Source organism: Haliotis asinina, unplaced genomic scaffold (genome assembly GCF_037392515.1).
Source record: "Haliotis asinina isolate JCU_RB_2024 unplaced genomic scaffold, JCU_Hal_asi_v2 scaffold_52, whole genome shotgun sequence".
Classification (NCBI taxonomy): domain Eukaryota; kingdom Metazoa; phylum Mollusca; class Gastropoda; order Lepetellida; family Haliotidae; genus Haliotis; species Haliotis asinina.
This window is the reverse complement of record NW_027133922.1, coordinates 25,363-43,296: the sequence shown is the minus strand read 5'-3', so window position 1 is coordinate 43,296 and position 17,934 is coordinate 25,363. Positions and strand designations below refer to the sequence as shown.

The window sequence follows — 17,934 nt, the reverse complement described above, 5'->3', positions numbered from 1 at the left end:
TGATAGATAAAAACACACACAGACGGATTTATTTCCATTTAGACTGCATGCACGTGCATCTCTGATCCGGGACGCAGGGGAGACAACTTGACAGTCCAAACACAACAACTGGCTGACAAAGCGATCCCATCTGAAATACATCAAACTCAGACTTGCTTTAAACATATACTTTTGCCACAGCAAACAGATTAACACATGCGCATTAAAAACACATAGTTTGCACATACACACACGGGAAAACAATCATCTTCAAGTGATTTGGAAGTGGGGGAAGTGTCAACTGAAAATATCTATTTTTGGGGTTGATTTTCAAGGGGAGAGCGCGAACGCAGTCCCCCACACTTATAAATTGCGCACCCGAGTCGTCCACATTTGGGACGATCGCAGGGGTCAACCAAACCGAGGTGCAATGGAAAGGTCTCGCCCCGGGCCCACAGCCTTGCGGATCACTGTAAAGCCTGTGCCAGGTAAGTATGCTTGGGACAGGTTCCAGTTTTCACTTACATCACCCTGGCGTTGCCCTATTCAGGTGTCACATCATCAACGCTTCACATATATTTCATGGCAGGTTAATTGTTCGTACAGTTTATTGTACAGAACAGTCCATTAGTACCTTCACTTTGTGAAAAAATTACTGATAGATAAAAACACACACAGACGGATTTATTTCCATTTAGACTGCATGCACGTGCATCTCTGATCCGGGACGCAGGGGAGACAACTTGACAGTCCAAACACAACAACTGGCTGACAAAGCGATCCCATCTGAAATACATCAAACTCAGACTTGCTTTAAACATATACTTTTGCCACAGCAAACAGATTAACACATGCGCATTAAAAACACATAGTTTGCACATACACACACGGGAAAACAATCATCTTCAAGTGATTTGGAAGTGGGGGAAGTGTCAACTGAAAATATCTATTTTTGGGGTTGATTTTCAAGGGGAGAGCGCGAACGCAGTCCCCCACACTTATAAATTGCGCACCCGAGTCGTCCACATTTGGGACGATCGCAGGGGTCAACCAAACCGAGGTGCAATGGAAAGGTCTCGCCCCGGGCCCACAGCCTTGTTTTTTTTTTTTTTTTTTGTTTTTAATAAAGTTTATTTACATTAAATGGGCCTAAGAACAATACTCCCCAGACACCTTGAGGATAGGAATGGACATGAGTCTATACAGCAGTATACATTAAATGAAAATGTTGATGGTATACAGAGATGATGATTAAAAGAAAAGGTGTCTGGGTCCTAATAGTCATACCATAAAATAAAACTTTATACATGGGATGGCAGACTATTTCAACTGAGGGACATATACAAAACTAAAGGTGGAAAGTACTTATAATTTATATTTACATATACATGTTATATAGATGTAGAATTAAATGGACATTGAGAAACATAGTATATCAAACATTTACATATTAAAAAGTAAATTCCACCTTGTTATTATTAGTGGTGCAAAACAATTTACATTGCACCCAGTACTTATCAAATAAAGTGTCAGGTAAACGGGCTTTGTCTACAACAATTCGAAAACGTAATCTTTCCAAAAACCGGGCAACCATACTTTCCTTAGTCACCCCTTTCCTACCATTTTTGAAATTACACCTATCACGCCAAATCTGATGTTTAGCCAAACACACCAGGTATACAATGACACATTTCCGATAATTACAATGACAAAAAAACAACTGATTAAATCGAATCTTACTAGCATTTAAATCAATTAAGCCAAACGATAGATCCAAAACCCATTTACTGACAATACTCCAAAGAGAAGAAACCATGTTACAATTAAAGAATAAGTGCTCAACAGACTCAGTTTCGTTACAAAAAGTACATGTTTTAATTAAAGAATGACGTCTGCAATAAAGTGTATAATTAGTTGGGATAATGTCATGAAGGAGACGCCATGAGAAATTTTTCAGTACGGGGTCAAGAAACGAGTCGCATAGTAGTAGAAAAGCAGGCTTAAAAAGCACATCCGGAAAGTGTTTGAAGATGACAGGCTCTGTACATGTATGAGTAATTAACATTTGGTAAAATACACCACTTTTAACAGGTTGAAACCAATTATAATTAGGGTACAGTGACTTAAAATATCGATAAGATTCTAAAATCTTTTTATAATATGGCGGTATGTAGTCAGAATGAGGTAATAAATTGGAAGCAAAATCAGAATTAATTTCTTTGAGAGAAAACCCTATCCAATACAAGGCAAAACATGCATATTTACACTGACTATTATTAATAATTTTATGTAAATGATACAAACGTAAAGCATGAAGGCGTGTTGGTATATGGGGAAAATTAACACCTCCAAACTCCTTATCATTATATAGAATACTTCTAGCTAAAGGCTCAAAATGATGGGATTCCCAGAAAAAATCAAATGCTACTCGTGTGAAAATATCGACAAAGTGTTTGGGCATGTGCAATACAGCTGCAACATACCACAACTTCGACATGGCCATGACATTGCAAATAGTGGACTTACCATATATGGATAAGAACCTATCTTTAAAGTTAAAATTTAGAACCCCGTGGAATTTTGTTAAAATTTTATTCCAGTTATCATCAGGAGTGACATTACTACCAAAAACAACCCCCAAAATTTTGCAAGAATCGGGCCATGATATACCGAAAGGATGGTCGGCCGAAGAACGCCATTTCCCGAAAGATATGGCCTTTGTTTTGGCCATGTTGAGACGGGCACCAGTACCTCTACCATACCACTCACTCACTTGAAGCAACCGTCTAACACTCATCTCATTCGCACATATACCAGTCCCATCATCAGCATAAGCTGATATTTTGGCTTCTTCGTTAACACCGGGAATTTTAATGCCCTTGATTAACTTGTCACTCCTTACTTTAATAGCAAAAGGTTCGAAAACTAAAACATACAACAAGGGGCTTAGGCTACAGCCTTGCCTGACCCCCCTCCTCACAGGGAATTTGTCCGAAAAAAAACCGTTTACTAACACGGTACTACTAACGTTGTAATATAACAGGCTGACCAGGTTAATAAACTCTGGACCAAACCCATACTGATGTAGGGCCCTGAACATGAAATCATGATTTACCCGATCAAAAGCCTTCTCCTGATCAAGGCAAACAAAGGCCACAGAATCTCCTTTTTGCTCCACATAATCAACTACATTGCGTAGAAGATGTATGTTGTCCGCTATAGATCTGCCCCTGATTGAACATGTCTGATCAGGGTGCACAATCTCAGCAATGACTGATGACAACCGGTTTTGTACAACCCTAGACAATATTTTATAATCTACATTTAAGAGGCTGATAGGGCGCCAGTTACGTAACAACTGAGGAGCTTTGGGGTCCTTACATAACAAAGAAATACAACCTAATTTCTGAGAATCACTAAGAGTACCCAATTGTATTGACAAATTATAAATATGTAATAATACATCTTGTAATAAAGGCCAAAACTTGAGATAAAACTCCTTACTTAAACCATCCAACCCAGGGGCTTTATTATTATCCATCCCGCGAAGCGCTAGTAAAATCTCCTCTTTTGTCACAGCTCCCTCTATGCTATCAGCCGAGGCCCTATCCAAGAAAGGCAAATCCTCAAGGAATTCGGAACAATAAAAATCATCAATTTCCTCAGGGGTGTATAAATTTTGGTAAAACTCCCTGCAATAGTTCCGAATAGTATCATTTTTATCATAAGTTTCAGAACCATTCTCCAAAATATGAATGGTTTTATCTCCAGAGCGTTGAAATTCAGTCTGTAAAAATTGTTTTGATGGTTTCTCATTATTTTCCAAAACCTGCACTCTGGAGCGGATTGCACTTCCCTGTACCCTATCATAATGAAAATCATAAAGTTGTGACTTGATTGCTTTTAACTGTTCTGCATACTCGCCAGGTCTCTGACCTTCTGCAGCTATCAGATCTCTGTATCGCCTTTGAAGCTGCTGTAAAATACCTCTTTTATTGGCAGCTACCTTTCTCCCATAAGCCAAAACAAAAGTCTTAATTTGAGCCTTAAGGCTATCCCAATCCGAAAGAGACAAATCCGCCTGAACATGTAAAGATTCCCAAAACTTTTGAAATTCCAATATAAACGATTTGTCTTTAAGTAAAGAATTATTGAATTTACAATAACCAGGTCCTACAGAGATGCAATCAACAACCTCCAACTCCAGAACACAATAATCGTGGTCAGAAATGGAACATGGTTGCACATCACAACTTTTAACAACCGGTAATAATGGAGCAGAGATATAAAATCTATCTAGCCGGCAGCTAACATTTCCACCTCGCCATGTCGTTTTGACTTTATTCTTATGTAATGCCCGGAAAGGGTCCGTTAATTTATAGGAATTTAAAAAACGTTTCAAAATCGTTGCCCCTGCAGTACCACAATTTGGATTCCCCCCAACTTTATCTAAAGTGGTTGATAAAACAAAATTAAAATCTCCCCCAAGCACAACATGGCGGCGAGTAACAAAATGATTTTCCAATGATAACAAGAAATCCCTTCTATCTGAGTAATGGTTTGGAGCATAAATATTTATAAATCTATAACAATGACTACCAATATCAATATCTAAAACAAAGAGCCTGCCATCAAAGTCGTAATAAAAATGAACAATTTTATAATTCAATTTACCAGATAATAAAATACCAACCCCACGTGCGTTTCCCGTACCAAAACTCCAGAAGGCCTTACATTCAAACAGTCTTTCTACAGTCTCTCCTTCTTTCACACAAGCAACATGACATTCTTGCAGAAATAAAATATCCACATTCATTCTCTTCCATTCCTCACATAACACACGCCTTCTAGTCCCTCCCCTGATACCAGCACAATTTATACTTGCTATACTACACATATTCTCTTATATGGCTATTTTGGTGTCTACACCAAAACGTACATGAAACGTAGTAACATATCTACAGATACAACTGTACAACAAACACACAAACAACTGTACAAAGAAACAAAGCTAAACCGATAAGTAAGTATACAATAGTAAATAGTTAAACACAACATAAACCTACAGACGTGCAAATATTTACAATACTCACAAGAGTCGGGACCCGGCCAAAACCGTGTATTGTTAATCCATTGTTCTAGGTCGTAGTCCATGGGCGTGTCCGAAACATCATCACAAAATAAGAATATCACACATCGTTGGAAGCACAAATCCATGTTCAAAATCCAGGGGCGTGTCCAGTTCGTCATCTAGTTGGATCGGGATACAAGAAACCTATGTCACAGGACTTCCCAAGCCGCTGCTCTCAGAATCATCTGTGTCAACATCTCGGGCTTCTGGCCTCCACCCTGTGGCCTCTCTTCTGTGGACATCTTTCATGGTGTCGTGCACCATCTTGGCTGCCTTATCAGTCTTTCTCACTGGAGAAGAGGGCCGTTTCCTGTTGTTTCCATTCTCTGGTTTCTCCAAACTACTTGTTGTTTCTTGAACGTCACTAACATCCGGAGCTGACTTCGTACCATTCTTGCCCTGAGACTCCTGACCAGACCAGTCATCTTTTTTCCCAGTGGCCTCATCAATCTCTGCTCTCAATTCCGCTGTCTCATCCTCTTCCTCATCCATATATGAATGGTCACTTCCTGGAACGGTGGAGAGGGCCTGTGAATACGTTTTCCGTAAGGATGGCTTTGGTAAAGTTTTAACTTGTCCCTTACATTCCCTCCTCACATGACCTATCTCATGGCACCGGAGACAGAGTGGAGGACGTCCAGCCATTGTCACAAGAAGGGGAAAAACCCCATTCCTAGATGAAATATTCACAAGATGTGGAACCCTGTCCACATCCTCCAGACTTGTTTCCAGAATGACTCTGTGTACTCCCAAAAACACACCCATGTCAAACTCCTCCTCACTCGTTTCCTCTGCAACTGAGAGAACACGACCAAACTCCGAGAAGAATCTTGATAGGAACGTATAGCCATATTCTTCTGGAAGCCAATGAACCCGCAATTCTGTCCTCACCTTATTTACGAGGGAGAAATGAACTCCAACACGTTCATTTATCCTTAGGAATGACATCTGATGTATTGTCTCAGCAAGATCTTCAGAATCCACAGTGATGAACCACTCCGAAGCCTTGGCTCTCTTACAGAGGCGTTTCACGTGACCATGGCCAAACTGCTCCTCCAAGAAAGAAAATAAACGGAACCTTGACACTGAAAAACGATTTGGAAGTGGGGGAAGTGTCAACTGAAAATATCTATTTTTGGGGTTGATTTTCAAGGGGAGAGCGCGAACGCAGTCCCCCACACTTATAAATTGCGCACCCGAGTCGTCCACATTTGGGACGATCGCAGGGGTCAACCAAACCGAGGTGCAATGGAAAGGTCTCGCCCCGGGCCCACAGCCTTGCGGATCACTGTAAAGCCTGTGCCAGGTAAGTATGCTTGGGACAGGTTCCAGTTTTCACTTACATCACCCTGGCGTTGCCCTATTCAGGTGTCACATCATCAACGCTTCACATATATTTCATGGCAGGTTAATTGTTCGTACAGTTTATTGTACAGAACAGTCCATTAGTACCTTCACTTTGTGAAAAAATTACTGATAGATAAAAACACACACAGACGGATTTATTTCCATTTAGACTGCATGCACGTGCATCTCTGATCCGGGACGCAGGGGAGACAACTTGACAGTCCAAACACAACAACTGGCTGACAAAGCGATCCCATCTGAAATACATCAAACTCAGACTTGCTTTAAACATATACTTTTGCCACAGCAAACAGATTAACACATGCGCATTAAAAACACATAGTTTGCACATACACACACGGGAAAACAATCATCTTCAAGTGATTTGGAAGTGGGGGAAGTGTCAACTGAAAATATCTATTTTTGGGGTTGATTTTCAAGGGGAGAGCGCGAACGCAGTCCCCCACACTTATAAATTGCGCACCCGAGTCGTCCACATTTGGGACGATCGCAGGGGTCAACCAAACCGAGGTGCAATGGAAAGGTCTCGCCCCGGGCCCACAGCCTTGCGGATCACTGTAAAGCCTGTGCCAGGTAAGTATGCTTGGGACAGGTTCCAGTTTTCACTTACATCACCCTGGCGTTGCCCTATTCAGGTGTCACATCATCAACGCTTCACATATATTTCATGGCAGGTTAATTGTTCGTACAGTTTATTGTACAGAACAGTCCATTAGTACCTTCACTTTGTGAAAAAATTACTGATAGATAAAAACACACACAGACGGATTTATTTCCATTTAGACTGCATGCACGTGCATCTCTGATCCGGGACGCAGGGGAGACAACTTGACAGTCCAAACACAACAACTGGCTGACAAAGCGATCCCATCTGAAATACATCAAACTCAGACTTGCTTTAAACATATACTTTTGCCACAGCAAACAGATTAACACATGCGCATTAAAAACACATAGTTTGCACATACACACACGGGAAAACAATCATCTTCAAGTGATTTGGAAGTGGGGGAAGTGTCAACTGAAAATATCTATTTTTGGGGTTGATTTTCAAGGGGAGAGCGCGAACGCAGTCCCCCACACTTATAAATTGCGCACCCGAGTCGTCCACATTTGGGACGATCGCAGGGGTCAACCAAACCGAGGTGCAATGGAAAGGTCTCGCCCCGGGCCCACAGCCTTGCGGATCACTGTAAAGCCTGTGCCAGGTAAGTATGCTTGGGACAGGTTCCAGTTTTCACTTACATCACCCTGGCGTTGCCCTATTCAGGTGTCACATCATCAACGCTTCACATATATTTCATGGCAGGTTAATTGTTCGTACAGTTTATTGTACAGAACAGTCCATTAGTACCTTCACTTTGTGAAAAAATTACTGATAGATAAAAACACACACAGACGGATTTATTTCCATTTAGACTGCATGCACGTGCATCTCTGATCCGGGACGCAGGGGAGACAACTTGACAGTCCAAACACAACAACTGGCTGACAAAGCGATCCCATCTGAAATACATCAAACTCAGACTTGCTTTAAACATATACTTTTGCCACAGCAAACAGATTAACACATGCGCATTAAAAACACATAGTTTGCACATACACACACGGGAAAACAATCATCTTCAAGTGATTTGGAAGTGGGGGAAGTGTCAACTGAAAATATCTATTTTTGGGGTTGATTTTCAAGGGGAGAGCGCGAACGCAGTCCCCCACACTTATAAATTGCGCACCCGAGTCGTCCACATTTGGGACGATCGCAGGGGTCAACCAAACCGAGGTGCAATGGAAAGGTCTCGCCCCGGGCCCACAGCCTTGCGGATCACTGTAAAGCCTGTGCCAGGTAAGTATGCTTGGGACAGGTTCCAGTTTTCACTTACATCACCCTGGCGTTGCCCTATTCAGGTGTCACATCATCAACGCTTCACATATATTTCATGGCAGGTTAATTGTTCGTACAGTTTATTGTACAGAACAGTCCATTAGTACCTTCACTTTGTGAAAAAATTACTGATAGATAAAAACACACACAGACGGATTTATTTCCATTTAGACTGCATGCACGTGCATCTCTGATCCGGGACGCAGGGGAGACAACTTGACAGTCCAAACACAACAACTGGCTGACAAAGCGATCCCATCTGAAATACATCAAACTCAGACTTGCTTTAAACATATACTTTTGCCACAGCAAACAGATTAACACATGCGCATTAAAAACACATAGTTTGCACATACACACACGGGAAAACAATCATCTTCAAGTGATTTGGAAGTGGGGGAAGTGTCAACTGAAAATATCTATTTTTGGGGTTGATTTTCAAGGGGAGAGCGCGAACGCAGTCCCCCACACTTATAAATTGCGCACCCGAGTCGTCCACATTTGGGACGATCGCAGGGGTCAACCAAACCGAGGTGCAATGGAAAGGTCTCGCCCCGGGCCCACAGCCTTGCGGATCACTGTAAAGCCTGTGCCAGGTAAGTATGCTTGGGACAGGTTCCAGTTTTCACTTACATCACCCTGGCGTTGCCCTATTCAGGTGTCACATCATCAACGCTTCACATATATTTCATGGCAGGTTAATTGTTCGTACAGTTTATTGTACAGAACAGTCCATTAGTACCTTCACTTTGTGAAAAAATTACTGATAGATAAAAACACACACAGACGGATTTATTTCCATTTAGACTGCATGCACGTGCATCTCTGATCCGGGACGCAGGGGAGACAACTTGACAGTCCAAACACAACAACTGGCTGACAAAGCGATCCCATCTGAAATACATCAAACTCAGACTTGCTTTAAACATATACTTTTGGCCACAGCAAACAGATTAACACATGCGCATTAAAAACACATAGTTTGCACATACACACACGGGAAAACAATCATCTTCAAGTGATTTGGAAGTGGGGGAAGTGTCAACTGAAAATATCTATTTTTGGGGTTGATTTTCAAGGGGAGAGCGCGAACGCAGTCCCCCACACTTATAAATTGCGCACCCGAGTCGTCCACATTTGGGACGATCGCAGGGGTCAACCAAACCGAGGTGCAATGGAAAGGTCTCGCCCCGGGCCCACAGCCTTGCGGATCACTGTAAAGCCTGTGCCAGGTAAGTATGCTTGGGACAGGTTCCAGTTTTCACTTACATCACCCTGGCGTTGCCCTATTCAGGTGTCACATCATCAACGCTTCACATATATTTCATGGCAGGTTAATTGTTCGTACAGTTTATTGTACAGAACAGTCCATTAGTACCTTCACTTTGTGAAAAAATTACTGATAGATAAAAACACACACAGACGGATTTATTTCCATTTAGACTGCATGCACGTGCATCTCTGATCCGGGACGCAGGGGAGACAACTTGACAGTCCAAACACAACAACTGGCTGACAAAGCGATCCCATCTGAAATACATCAAACTCAGACTTGCTTTAAACATATACTTTTGCCACAGCAAACAGATTAACACATGCGCATTAAAAACACATAGTTTGCACATACACACACGGGAAAACAATCATCTTCAAGTGATTTGGAAGTGGGGGAAGTGTCAACTGAAAATATCTATTTTTGGGGTTGATTTTCAAGGGGAGAGCGCGAACGCAGTCCCCCACACTTATAAATTGCGCACCCGAGTCGTCCACATTTGGGACGATCGCAGGGGTCAACCAAACCGAGGTGCAATGGAAAGGTCTCGCCCCGGGCCCACAGCCTTGCGGATCACTGTAAAGCCTGTGCCAGGTAAGTATGCTTGGGACAGGTTCCAGTTTTCACTTACATCACCCTGGCGTTGCCCTATTCAGGTGTCACATCATCAACGCTTCACATATATTTCATGGCAGGTTAATTGTTCGTACAGTTTATTGTACAGAACAGTCCATTAGTACCTTCACTTTGTGAAAAAATTACTGATAGATAAAAACACACACAGACGGATTTATTTCCATTTAGACTGCATGCACGTGCATCTCTGATCCGGGACGCAGGGGAGACAACTTGACAGTCCAAACACAACAACTGGCTGACAAAGCGATCCCATCTGAAATACATCAAACTCAGACTTGCTTTAAACATATACTTTTGCCACAGCAAACAGATTAACACATGCGCATTAAAAACACATAGTTTGCACATACACACACGGGAAAACAATCATCTTCAAGTGATTTGGAAGTGGGGGAAGTGTCAACTGAAAATATCTATTTTTGGGGTTGATTTTCAAGGGGAGAGCGCGAACGCAGTCCCCCACACTTATAAATTGCGCACCCGAGTCGTCCACATTTGGGACGATCGCAGGGGTCAACCAAACCGAGGTGCAATGGAAAGGTCTCGCCCCGGGCCCACAGCCTTGCGGATCACTGTAAAGCCTGTGCCAGGTAAGTATGCTTGGGACAGGTTCCAGTTTTCACTTACATCACCCTGGCGTTGCCCTATTCAGGTGTCACATCATCAACGCTTCACATATATTTCATGGCAGGTTAATTGTTCGTACAGTTTATTGTACAGAACAGTCCATTAGTACCTTCACTTTGTGAAAAAATTACTGATAGATAAAAACACACACAGACGGATTTATTTCCATTTAGACTGCATGCACGTGCATCTCTGATCCGGGACGCAGGGGAGACAACTTGACAGTCCAAACACAACAACTGGCTGACAAAGCGATCCCATCTGAAATACATCAAACTCAGACTTGCTTTAAACATATACTTTTGCCACAGCAAACAGATTAACACATGCGCATTAAAAACACATAGTTTGCACATACACACACGGGAAAACAATCATCTTCAAGTGATTTGGAAGTGGGGGAAGTGTCAACTGAAAATATCTATTTTTGGGGTTGATTTTCAAGGGGAGAGCGCGAACGCAGTCCCCCACACTTATAAATTGCGCACCCGAGTCGTCCACATTTGGGACGATCGCAGGGGTCAACCAAACCGAGGTGCAATGGAAAGGTCTCGCCCCGGGCCCACAGCCTTGCGGATCACTGTAAAGCCTGTGCCAGGTAAGTATGCTTGGGACAGGTTCCAGTTTTCACTTACATCACCCTGGCGTTGCCCTATTCAGGTGTCACATCATCAACGCTTCACATATATTTCATGGCAGGTTAATTGTTCGTACAGTTTATTGTACAGAACAGTCCATTAGTACCTTCACTTTGTGAAAAAATTACTGATAGATAAAAACACACACAGACGGATTTATTTCCATTTAGACTGCATGCACGTGCATCTCTGATCCGGGACGCAGGGGAGACAACTTGACAGTCCAAACACAACAACTGGCTGACAAAGCGATCCCATCTGAAATACATCAAACTCAGACTTGCTTTAAACATATACTTTTGCCACAGCAAACAGATTAACACATGCGCATTAAAAACACATAGTTTGCACATACACACACGGGAAAACAATCATCTTCAAGTGATTTGGAAGTGGGGGAAGTGTCAACTGAAAATATCTATTTTTGGGGTTGATTTTCAAGGGGAGAGCGCGAACGCAGTCCCCCACACTTATAAATTGCGCACCCGAGTCGTCCACATTTGGGACGATCGCAGGGGTCAACCAAACCGAGGTGCAATGGAAAGGTCTCGCCCCGGGCCCACAGCCTTGCGGATCACTGTAAAGCCTGTGCCAGGTAAGTATGCTTGGGACAGGTTCCAGTTTTCACTTACATCACCCTGGCGTTGCCCTATTCAGGTGTCACATCATCAACGCTTCACATATATTTCATGGCAGGTTAATTGTTCGTACAGTTTATTGTACAGAACAGTCCATTAGTACCTTCACTTTGTGAAAAAATTACTGATAGATAAAAACACACACAGACGGATTTATTTCCATTTAGACTGCATGCACGTGCATCTCTGATCCGGGACGCAGGGGAGACAACTTGACAGTCCAAACACAACAACTGGCTGACAAAGCGATCCCATCTGAAATACATCAAACTCAGACTTGCTTTAAACATATACTTTTGCCACAGCAAACAGATTAACACATGCGCATTAAAAACACATAGTTTGCACATACACACACGGGAAAACAATCATCTTCAAGTGATTTGGAAGTGGGGGAAGTGTCAACTGAAAATATCTATTTTTGGGGTTGATTTTCAAGGGGAGAGCGCGAACGCAGTCCCCCACACTTATAAATTGCGCACCCGAGTCGTCCACATTTGGGACGATCGCAGGGGTCAACCAAACCGAGGTGCAATGGAAAGGTCTCGCCCCGGGCCCACAGCCTTGCGGATCACTGTAAAGCCTGTGCCAGGTAAGTATGCTTGGGACAGGTTCCAGTTTTCACTTACATCACCCTGGCGTTGCCCTATTCAGGTGTCACATCATCAACGCTTCACATATATTTCATGGCAGGTTAATTGTTCGTACAGTTTATTGTACAGAACAGTCCATTAGTACCTTCACTTTGTGAAAAAATTACTGATAGATAAAAACACACACAGACGGATTTATTTCCATTTAGACTGCATGCACGTGCATCTCTGATCCGGGACGCAGGGGAGACAACTTGACAGTCCAAACACAACAACTGGCTGACAAAGCGATCCCATCTGAAATACATCAAACTCAGACTTGCTTTAAACATATACTTTTGCCACAGCAAACAGATTAACACATGCGCATTAAAAACACATAGTTTGCACATACACACACGGGAAAACAATCATCTTCAAGTGATTTGGAAGTGGGGGAAGTGTCAACTGAAAATATCTATTTTTGGGGTTGATTTTCAAGGGGAGAGCGCGAACGCAGTCCCCCACACTTATAAATTGCGCACCCGAGTCGTCCACATTTGGGACGATCGCAGGGGTCAACCAAACCGAGGTGCAATGGAAAGGTCTCGCCCCGGGCCCACAGCCTTGCGGATCACTGTAAAGCCTGTGCCAGGTAAGTATGCTTGGGACAGGTTCCAGTTTTCACTTACATCACCCTGGCGTTGCCCTATTCAGGTGTCACATCATCAACGCTTCACATATATTTCATGGCAGGTTAATTGTTCGTACAGTTTATTGTACAGAACAGTCCATTAGTACCTTCACTTTGTGAAAAAATTACTGATAGATAAAAACACACACAGACGGATTTATTTCCATTTAGACTGCATGCACGTGCATCTCTGATCCGGGACGCAGGGGAGACAACTTGACAGTCCAAACACAACAACTGGCTGACAAAGCGATCCCATCTGAAATACATCAAACTCAGACTTGCTTTAAACATATACTTTTGCCACAGCAAACAGATTAACACATGCGCATTAAAAACACATAGTTTGCACATACACACACGGGAAAACAATCATCTTCAAGTGATTTGGAAGTGGGGGAAGTGTCAACTGAAAATATCTATTTTTGGGGTTGATTTTCAAGGGGAGAGCGCGAACGCAGTCCCCCACACTTATAAATTGCGCACCCGAGTCGTCCACATTTGGGACGATCGCAGGGGTCAACCAAACCGAGGTGCAATGGAAAGGTCTCGCCCCGGGCCCACAGCCTTGCGGATCACTGTAAAGCCTGTGCCAGGTAAGTATGCTTGGGACAGGTTCCAGTTTTCACTTACATCACCCTGGCGTTGCCCTATTCAGGTGTCACATCATCAACGCTTCACATATATTTCATGGCAGGTTAATTGTTCGTACAGTTTATTGTACAGAACAGTCCATTAGTACCTTCACTTTGTGAAAAAATTACTGATAGATAAAAACACACACAGACGGATTTATTTCCATTTAGACTGCATGCACGTGCATCTCTGATCCGGGACGCAGGGGAGACAACTTGACAGTCCAAACACAACAACTGGCTGACAAAGCGATCCCATCTGAAATACATCAAACTCAGACTTGCTTTAAACATATACTTTTGCCACAGCAAACAGATTAACACATGCGCATTAAAAACACATAGTTTGCACATACACACACGGGAAAACAATCATCTTCAAGTGATTTGGAAGTGGGGGAAGTGTCAACTGAAAATATCTATTTTTGGGGTTGATTTTCAAGGGGAGAGCGCGAACGCAGTCCCCCACACTTATAAATTGCGCACCCGAGTCGTCCACATTTGGGACGATCGCAGGGGTCAACCAAACCGAGGTGCAATGGAAAGGTCTCGCCCCGGGCCCACAGCCTTGCGGATCACTGTAAAGCCTGTGCCAGGTAAGTATGCTTGGGACAGGTTCCAGTTTTCACTTACATCACCCTGGCGTTGCCCTATTCAGGTGTCACATCATCAACGCTTCACATATATTTCATGGCAGGTTAATTGTTCGTACAGTTTATTGTACAGAACAGTCCATTAGTACCTTCACTTTGTGAAAAAATTACTGATAGATAAAAACACACACAGACGGATTTATTTCCATTTAGACTGCATGCACGTGCATCTCTGATCCGGGACGCAGGGGAGACAACTTGACAGTCCAAACACAACAACTGGCTGACAAAGCGATCCCATCTGAAATACATCAAACTCAGACTTGCTTTAAACATATACTTTTGCCACAGCAAACAGATTAACACATGCGCATTAAAAACACATAGTTTGCACATACACACACGGGAAAACAATCATCTTCAAGTGATTTGGAAGTGGGGGAAGTGTCAACTGAAAATATCTATTTTTGGGGTTGATTTTCAAGGGGAGAGCGCGAACGCAGTCCCCCACACTTATAAATTGCGCACCCGAGTCGTCCACATTTGGGACGATCGCAGGGGTCAACCAAACCGAGGTGCAATGGAAAGGTCTCGCCCCGGGCCCACAGCCTTGCGGATCACTGTAAAGCCTGTGCCAGGTAAGTATGCTTGGGACAGGTTCCAGTTTTCACTTACATCACCCTGGCGTTGCCCTATTCAGGTGTCACATCATCAACGCTTCACATATATTTCATGGCAGGTTAATTGTTCGTACAGTTTATTGTACAGAACAGTCCATTAGTACCTTCACTTTGTGAAAAAATTACTGATAGATAAAAACACACACAGACGGATTTATTTCCATTTAGACTGCATGCACGTGCATCTCTGATCCGGGACGCAGGGGAGACAACTTGACAGTCCAAACACAACAACTGGCTGACAAAGCGATCCCATCTGAAATACATCAAACTCAGACTTGCTTTAAACATATACTTTTGCCACAGCAAACAGATTAACACATGCGCATTAAAAACACATAGTTTGCACATACACACACGGGAAAACAATCATCTTCAAGTGATTTGGAAGTGGGGGAAGTGTCAACTGAAAATATCTATTTTTGGGGTTGATTTTCAAGGGGAGAGCGCGAACGCAGTCCCCCACACTTATAAATTGCGCACCCGAGTCGTCCACATTTGGGACGATCGCAGGGGTCAACCAAACCGAGGTGCAATGGAAAGGTCTCGCCCCGGGCCCACAGCCTTGCGGATCACTGTAAAGCCTGTGCCAGGTAAGTATGCTTGGGACAGGTTCCAGTTTTCACTTACATCACCCTGGCGTTGCCCTATTCAGGTGTCACATCATCAACGCTTCACATATATTTCATGGCAGGTTAATTGTTCGTACAGTTTATTGTACAGAACAGTCCATTAGTACCTTCACTTTGTGAAAAAATTACTGATAGATAAAAACACACACAGACGGATTTATTTCCATTTAGACTGCATGCACGTGCATCTCTGATCCGGGACGCAGGGGAGACAACTTGACAGTCCAAACACAACAACTGGCTGACAAAGCGATCCCATCTGAAATACATCAAACTCAGACTTGCTTTAAACATATACTTTTGCCACAGCAAACAGATTAACACATGCGCATTAAAAACACATAGTTTGCACATACACACACGGGAAAACAATCATCTTCAAGTGATTTGGAAGTGGGGGAAGTGTCAACTGAAAATATCTATTTTTGGGGTTGATTTTCAAGGGGAGAGCGCGAACGCAGTCCCCCACACTTATAAATTGCGCACCCGAGTCGTCCACATTTGGGACGATCGCAGGGGTCAACCAAACCGAGGTGCAATGGAAAGGTCTCGCCCCGGGCCCACAGCCTTGCGGATCACTGTAAAGCCTGTGCCAGGTAAGTATGCTTGGGACAGGTTCCAGTTTTCACTTACATCACCCTGGCGTTGCCCTATTCAGGTGTCACATCATCAACGCTTCACATATATTTCATGGCAGGTTAATTGTTCGTACAGTTTATTGTACAGAACAGTCCATTAGTACCTTCACTTTGTGAAAAAATTACTGATAGATAAAAACACACACAGACGGATTTATTTCCATTTAGACTGCATGCACGTGCATCTCTGATCCGGGACGCAGGGGAGACAACTTGACAGTCCAAACACAACAACTGGCTGACAAAGCGATCCCATCTGAAATACATCAAACTCAGACTTGCTTTAAACATATACTTTTGCCACAGCAAACAGATTAACACATGCGCATTAAAAACACATAGTTTGCACATACACACACGGGAAAACAATCATCTTCAAGTGATTTGGAAGTGGGGGAAGTGTCAACTGAAAATATCTATTTTTGGGGTTGATTTTCAAGGGGAGAGCGCGAACGCAGTCCCCCACACTTATAAATTGCGCACCCGAGTCGTCCACATTTGGGACGATCGCAGGGGTCAACCAAACCGAGGTGCAATGGAAAGGTCTCGCCCCGGGCCCACAGCCTTGCGGATCACTGTAAAGCCTGTGCCAGGTAAGTATGCTTGGGACAGGTTCCAGTTTTCACTTACATCACCCTGGCGTTGCCCTATTCAGGTGTCACATCATCAACGCTTCACATATATTTCATGGCAGGTTAATTGTTCGTACAGTTTATTGTACAGAACAGTCCATTAGTACCTTCACTTTGTGAAAAAATTACTGATAGATAAAAACACACACAGACGGATTTATTTCCATTTAGACTGCATGCACGTGCATCTCTGATCCGGGACGCAGGGGAGACAACTTGACAGTCCAAACACAACAACTGGCTGACAAAGCGATCCCATCTGAAATACATCAAACTCAGACTTGCTTTAAACATATACTTTTGCCACAGCAAACAGATTAACACATGCGCATTAAAAACACATAGTTTGCACATACACACACGGGAAAACAATCATCTTCAAGTGATTTGGAAGTGGGGGAAGTGTCAACTGAAAATATCTATTTTTGGGGTTGATTTTCAAGGGGAGAGCGCGAACGCAGTCCCCCACACTTATAAATTGCGCACCCGAGTCGTCCACATTTGGGACGATCGCAGGGGTCAACCAAACCGAGGTGCAATGGAAAGGTCTCGCCCCGGGCCCACAGCCTTGCGGATCACTGTAAAGCCTGTGCCAGGTAAGTATGCTTGGGACAGGTTCCAGTTTTCACTTACATCACCCTGGCGTTGCCCTATTCAGGTGTCACATCATCAACGCTTCACAT

The 17,934-nt window shown here is 43.2% G+C and overlaps 20 non-coding genes and 1 pseudogene across 20 annotated transcripts; all 21 read right to left on the bottom strand.

Moving 5' to 3' along the window:
- Nucleotides 1-311: 311 nt before the first annotated feature.
- On the bottom strand, nt 312-475 carry LOC137270188 (U1 spliceosomal RNA). Its single transcript, XR_010955136.1, has one exon. It is a non-coding gene; the product is annotated as a U1 spliceosomal RNA (small nuclear RNA).
- Nucleotides 476-946: 471 nt separating this feature from the next.
- LOC137270303 (U1 spliceosomal RNA) lies at nt 947-1,084 on the bottom strand (annotated as a pseudogene).
- Nucleotides 1,085-6,260: 5,176 nt separating this feature from the next.
- Nucleotides 6,261-6,424, bottom strand: LOC137270187 (U1 spliceosomal RNA). The gene has a single exon (XR_010955135.1). It is a non-coding gene; the product is annotated as a U1 spliceosomal RNA (small nuclear RNA).
- Nucleotides 6,425-6,895: 471 nt separating this feature from the next.
- Nucleotides 6,896-7,059, bottom strand: LOC137270186 (U1 spliceosomal RNA). The gene has a single exon (XR_010955134.1). It is a non-coding gene; the product is annotated as a U1 spliceosomal RNA (small nuclear RNA).
- A 471-nt stretch (nt 7,060-7,530) lies between these two features.
- On the bottom strand, nt 7,531-7,694 carry LOC137270184 (U1 spliceosomal RNA). Its single transcript, XR_010955133.1, has one exon. It is a non-coding gene; the product is annotated as a U1 spliceosomal RNA (small nuclear RNA).
- A 471-nt stretch (nt 7,695-8,165) lies between these two features.
- On the bottom strand, nt 8,166-8,329 carry LOC137270182 (U1 spliceosomal RNA). The gene has a single exon (XR_010955131.1). It is a non-coding gene; the product is annotated as a U1 spliceosomal RNA (small nuclear RNA).
- Nucleotides 8,330-8,800: 471 nt separating this feature from the next.
- Nucleotides 8,801-8,964, bottom strand: LOC137270181 (U1 spliceosomal RNA). The gene has a single exon (XR_010955130.1). It is a non-coding gene; the product is annotated as a U1 spliceosomal RNA (small nuclear RNA).
- A 472-nt stretch (nt 8,965-9,436) lies between these two features.
- On the bottom strand, nt 9,437-9,600 carry LOC137270180 (U1 spliceosomal RNA). Its single transcript, XR_010955129.1, has one exon. It is a non-coding gene; the product is annotated as a U1 spliceosomal RNA (small nuclear RNA).
- A 471-nt stretch (nt 9,601-10,071) lies between these two features.
- Nucleotides 10,072-10,235, bottom strand: LOC137270179 (U1 spliceosomal RNA). The gene has a single exon (XR_010955128.1). It is a non-coding gene; the product is annotated as a U1 spliceosomal RNA (small nuclear RNA).
- Nucleotides 10,236-10,706: 471 nt separating this feature from the next.
- On the bottom strand, nt 10,707-10,870 carry LOC137270178 (U1 spliceosomal RNA). The gene has a single exon (XR_010955127.1). It is a non-coding gene; the product is annotated as a U1 spliceosomal RNA (small nuclear RNA).
- A 471-nt stretch (nt 10,871-11,341) lies between these two features.
- Nucleotides 11,342-11,505, bottom strand: LOC137270345 (U1 spliceosomal RNA). The gene has a single exon (XR_010955276.1). It is a non-coding gene; the product is annotated as a U1 spliceosomal RNA (small nuclear RNA).
- Nucleotides 11,506-11,976: 471 nt separating this feature from the next.
- LOC137270344 (U1 spliceosomal RNA) lies at nt 11,977-12,140 on the bottom strand. The gene has a single exon (XR_010955275.1). It is a non-coding gene; the product is annotated as a U1 spliceosomal RNA (small nuclear RNA).
- Nucleotides 12,141-12,611: 471 nt separating this feature from the next.
- LOC137270343 (U1 spliceosomal RNA) lies at nt 12,612-12,775 on the bottom strand. The gene has a single exon (XR_010955274.1). It is a non-coding gene; the product is annotated as a U1 spliceosomal RNA (small nuclear RNA).
- Nucleotides 12,776-13,246: 471 nt separating this feature from the next.
- Nucleotides 13,247-13,410, bottom strand: LOC137270342 (U1 spliceosomal RNA). Its single transcript, XR_010955273.1, has one exon. It is a non-coding gene; the product is annotated as a U1 spliceosomal RNA (small nuclear RNA).
- A 471-nt stretch (nt 13,411-13,881) lies between these two features.
- On the bottom strand, nt 13,882-14,045 carry LOC137270341 (U1 spliceosomal RNA). The gene has a single exon (XR_010955272.1). It is a non-coding gene; the product is annotated as a U1 spliceosomal RNA (small nuclear RNA).
- Nucleotides 14,046-14,516: 471 nt separating this feature from the next.
- LOC137270338 (U1 spliceosomal RNA) lies at nt 14,517-14,680 on the bottom strand. The gene has a single exon (XR_010955270.1). It is a non-coding gene; the product is annotated as a U1 spliceosomal RNA (small nuclear RNA).
- A 471-nt stretch (nt 14,681-15,151) lies between these two features.
- Nucleotides 15,152-15,315, bottom strand: LOC137270337 (U1 spliceosomal RNA). The gene has a single exon (XR_010955269.1). It is a non-coding gene; the product is annotated as a U1 spliceosomal RNA (small nuclear RNA).
- Nucleotides 15,316-15,786: 471 nt separating this feature from the next.
- LOC137270336 (U1 spliceosomal RNA) lies at nt 15,787-15,950 on the bottom strand. The gene has a single exon (XR_010955268.1). It is a non-coding gene; the product is annotated as a U1 spliceosomal RNA (small nuclear RNA).
- A 471-nt stretch (nt 15,951-16,421) lies between these two features.
- LOC137270335 (U1 spliceosomal RNA) lies at nt 16,422-16,585 on the bottom strand. The gene has a single exon (XR_010955267.1). It is a non-coding gene; the product is annotated as a U1 spliceosomal RNA (small nuclear RNA).
- A 471-nt stretch (nt 16,586-17,056) lies between these two features.
- LOC137270334 (U1 spliceosomal RNA) lies at nt 17,057-17,220 on the bottom strand. Its single transcript, XR_010955266.1, has one exon. It is a non-coding gene; the product is annotated as a U1 spliceosomal RNA (small nuclear RNA).
- Nucleotides 17,221-17,691: 471 nt separating this feature from the next.
- On the bottom strand, nt 17,692-17,855 carry LOC137270333 (U1 spliceosomal RNA). Its single transcript, XR_010955265.1, has one exon. It is a non-coding gene; the product is annotated as a U1 spliceosomal RNA (small nuclear RNA).
- Nucleotides 17,856-17,934: the final 79 nt, after the last annotated feature.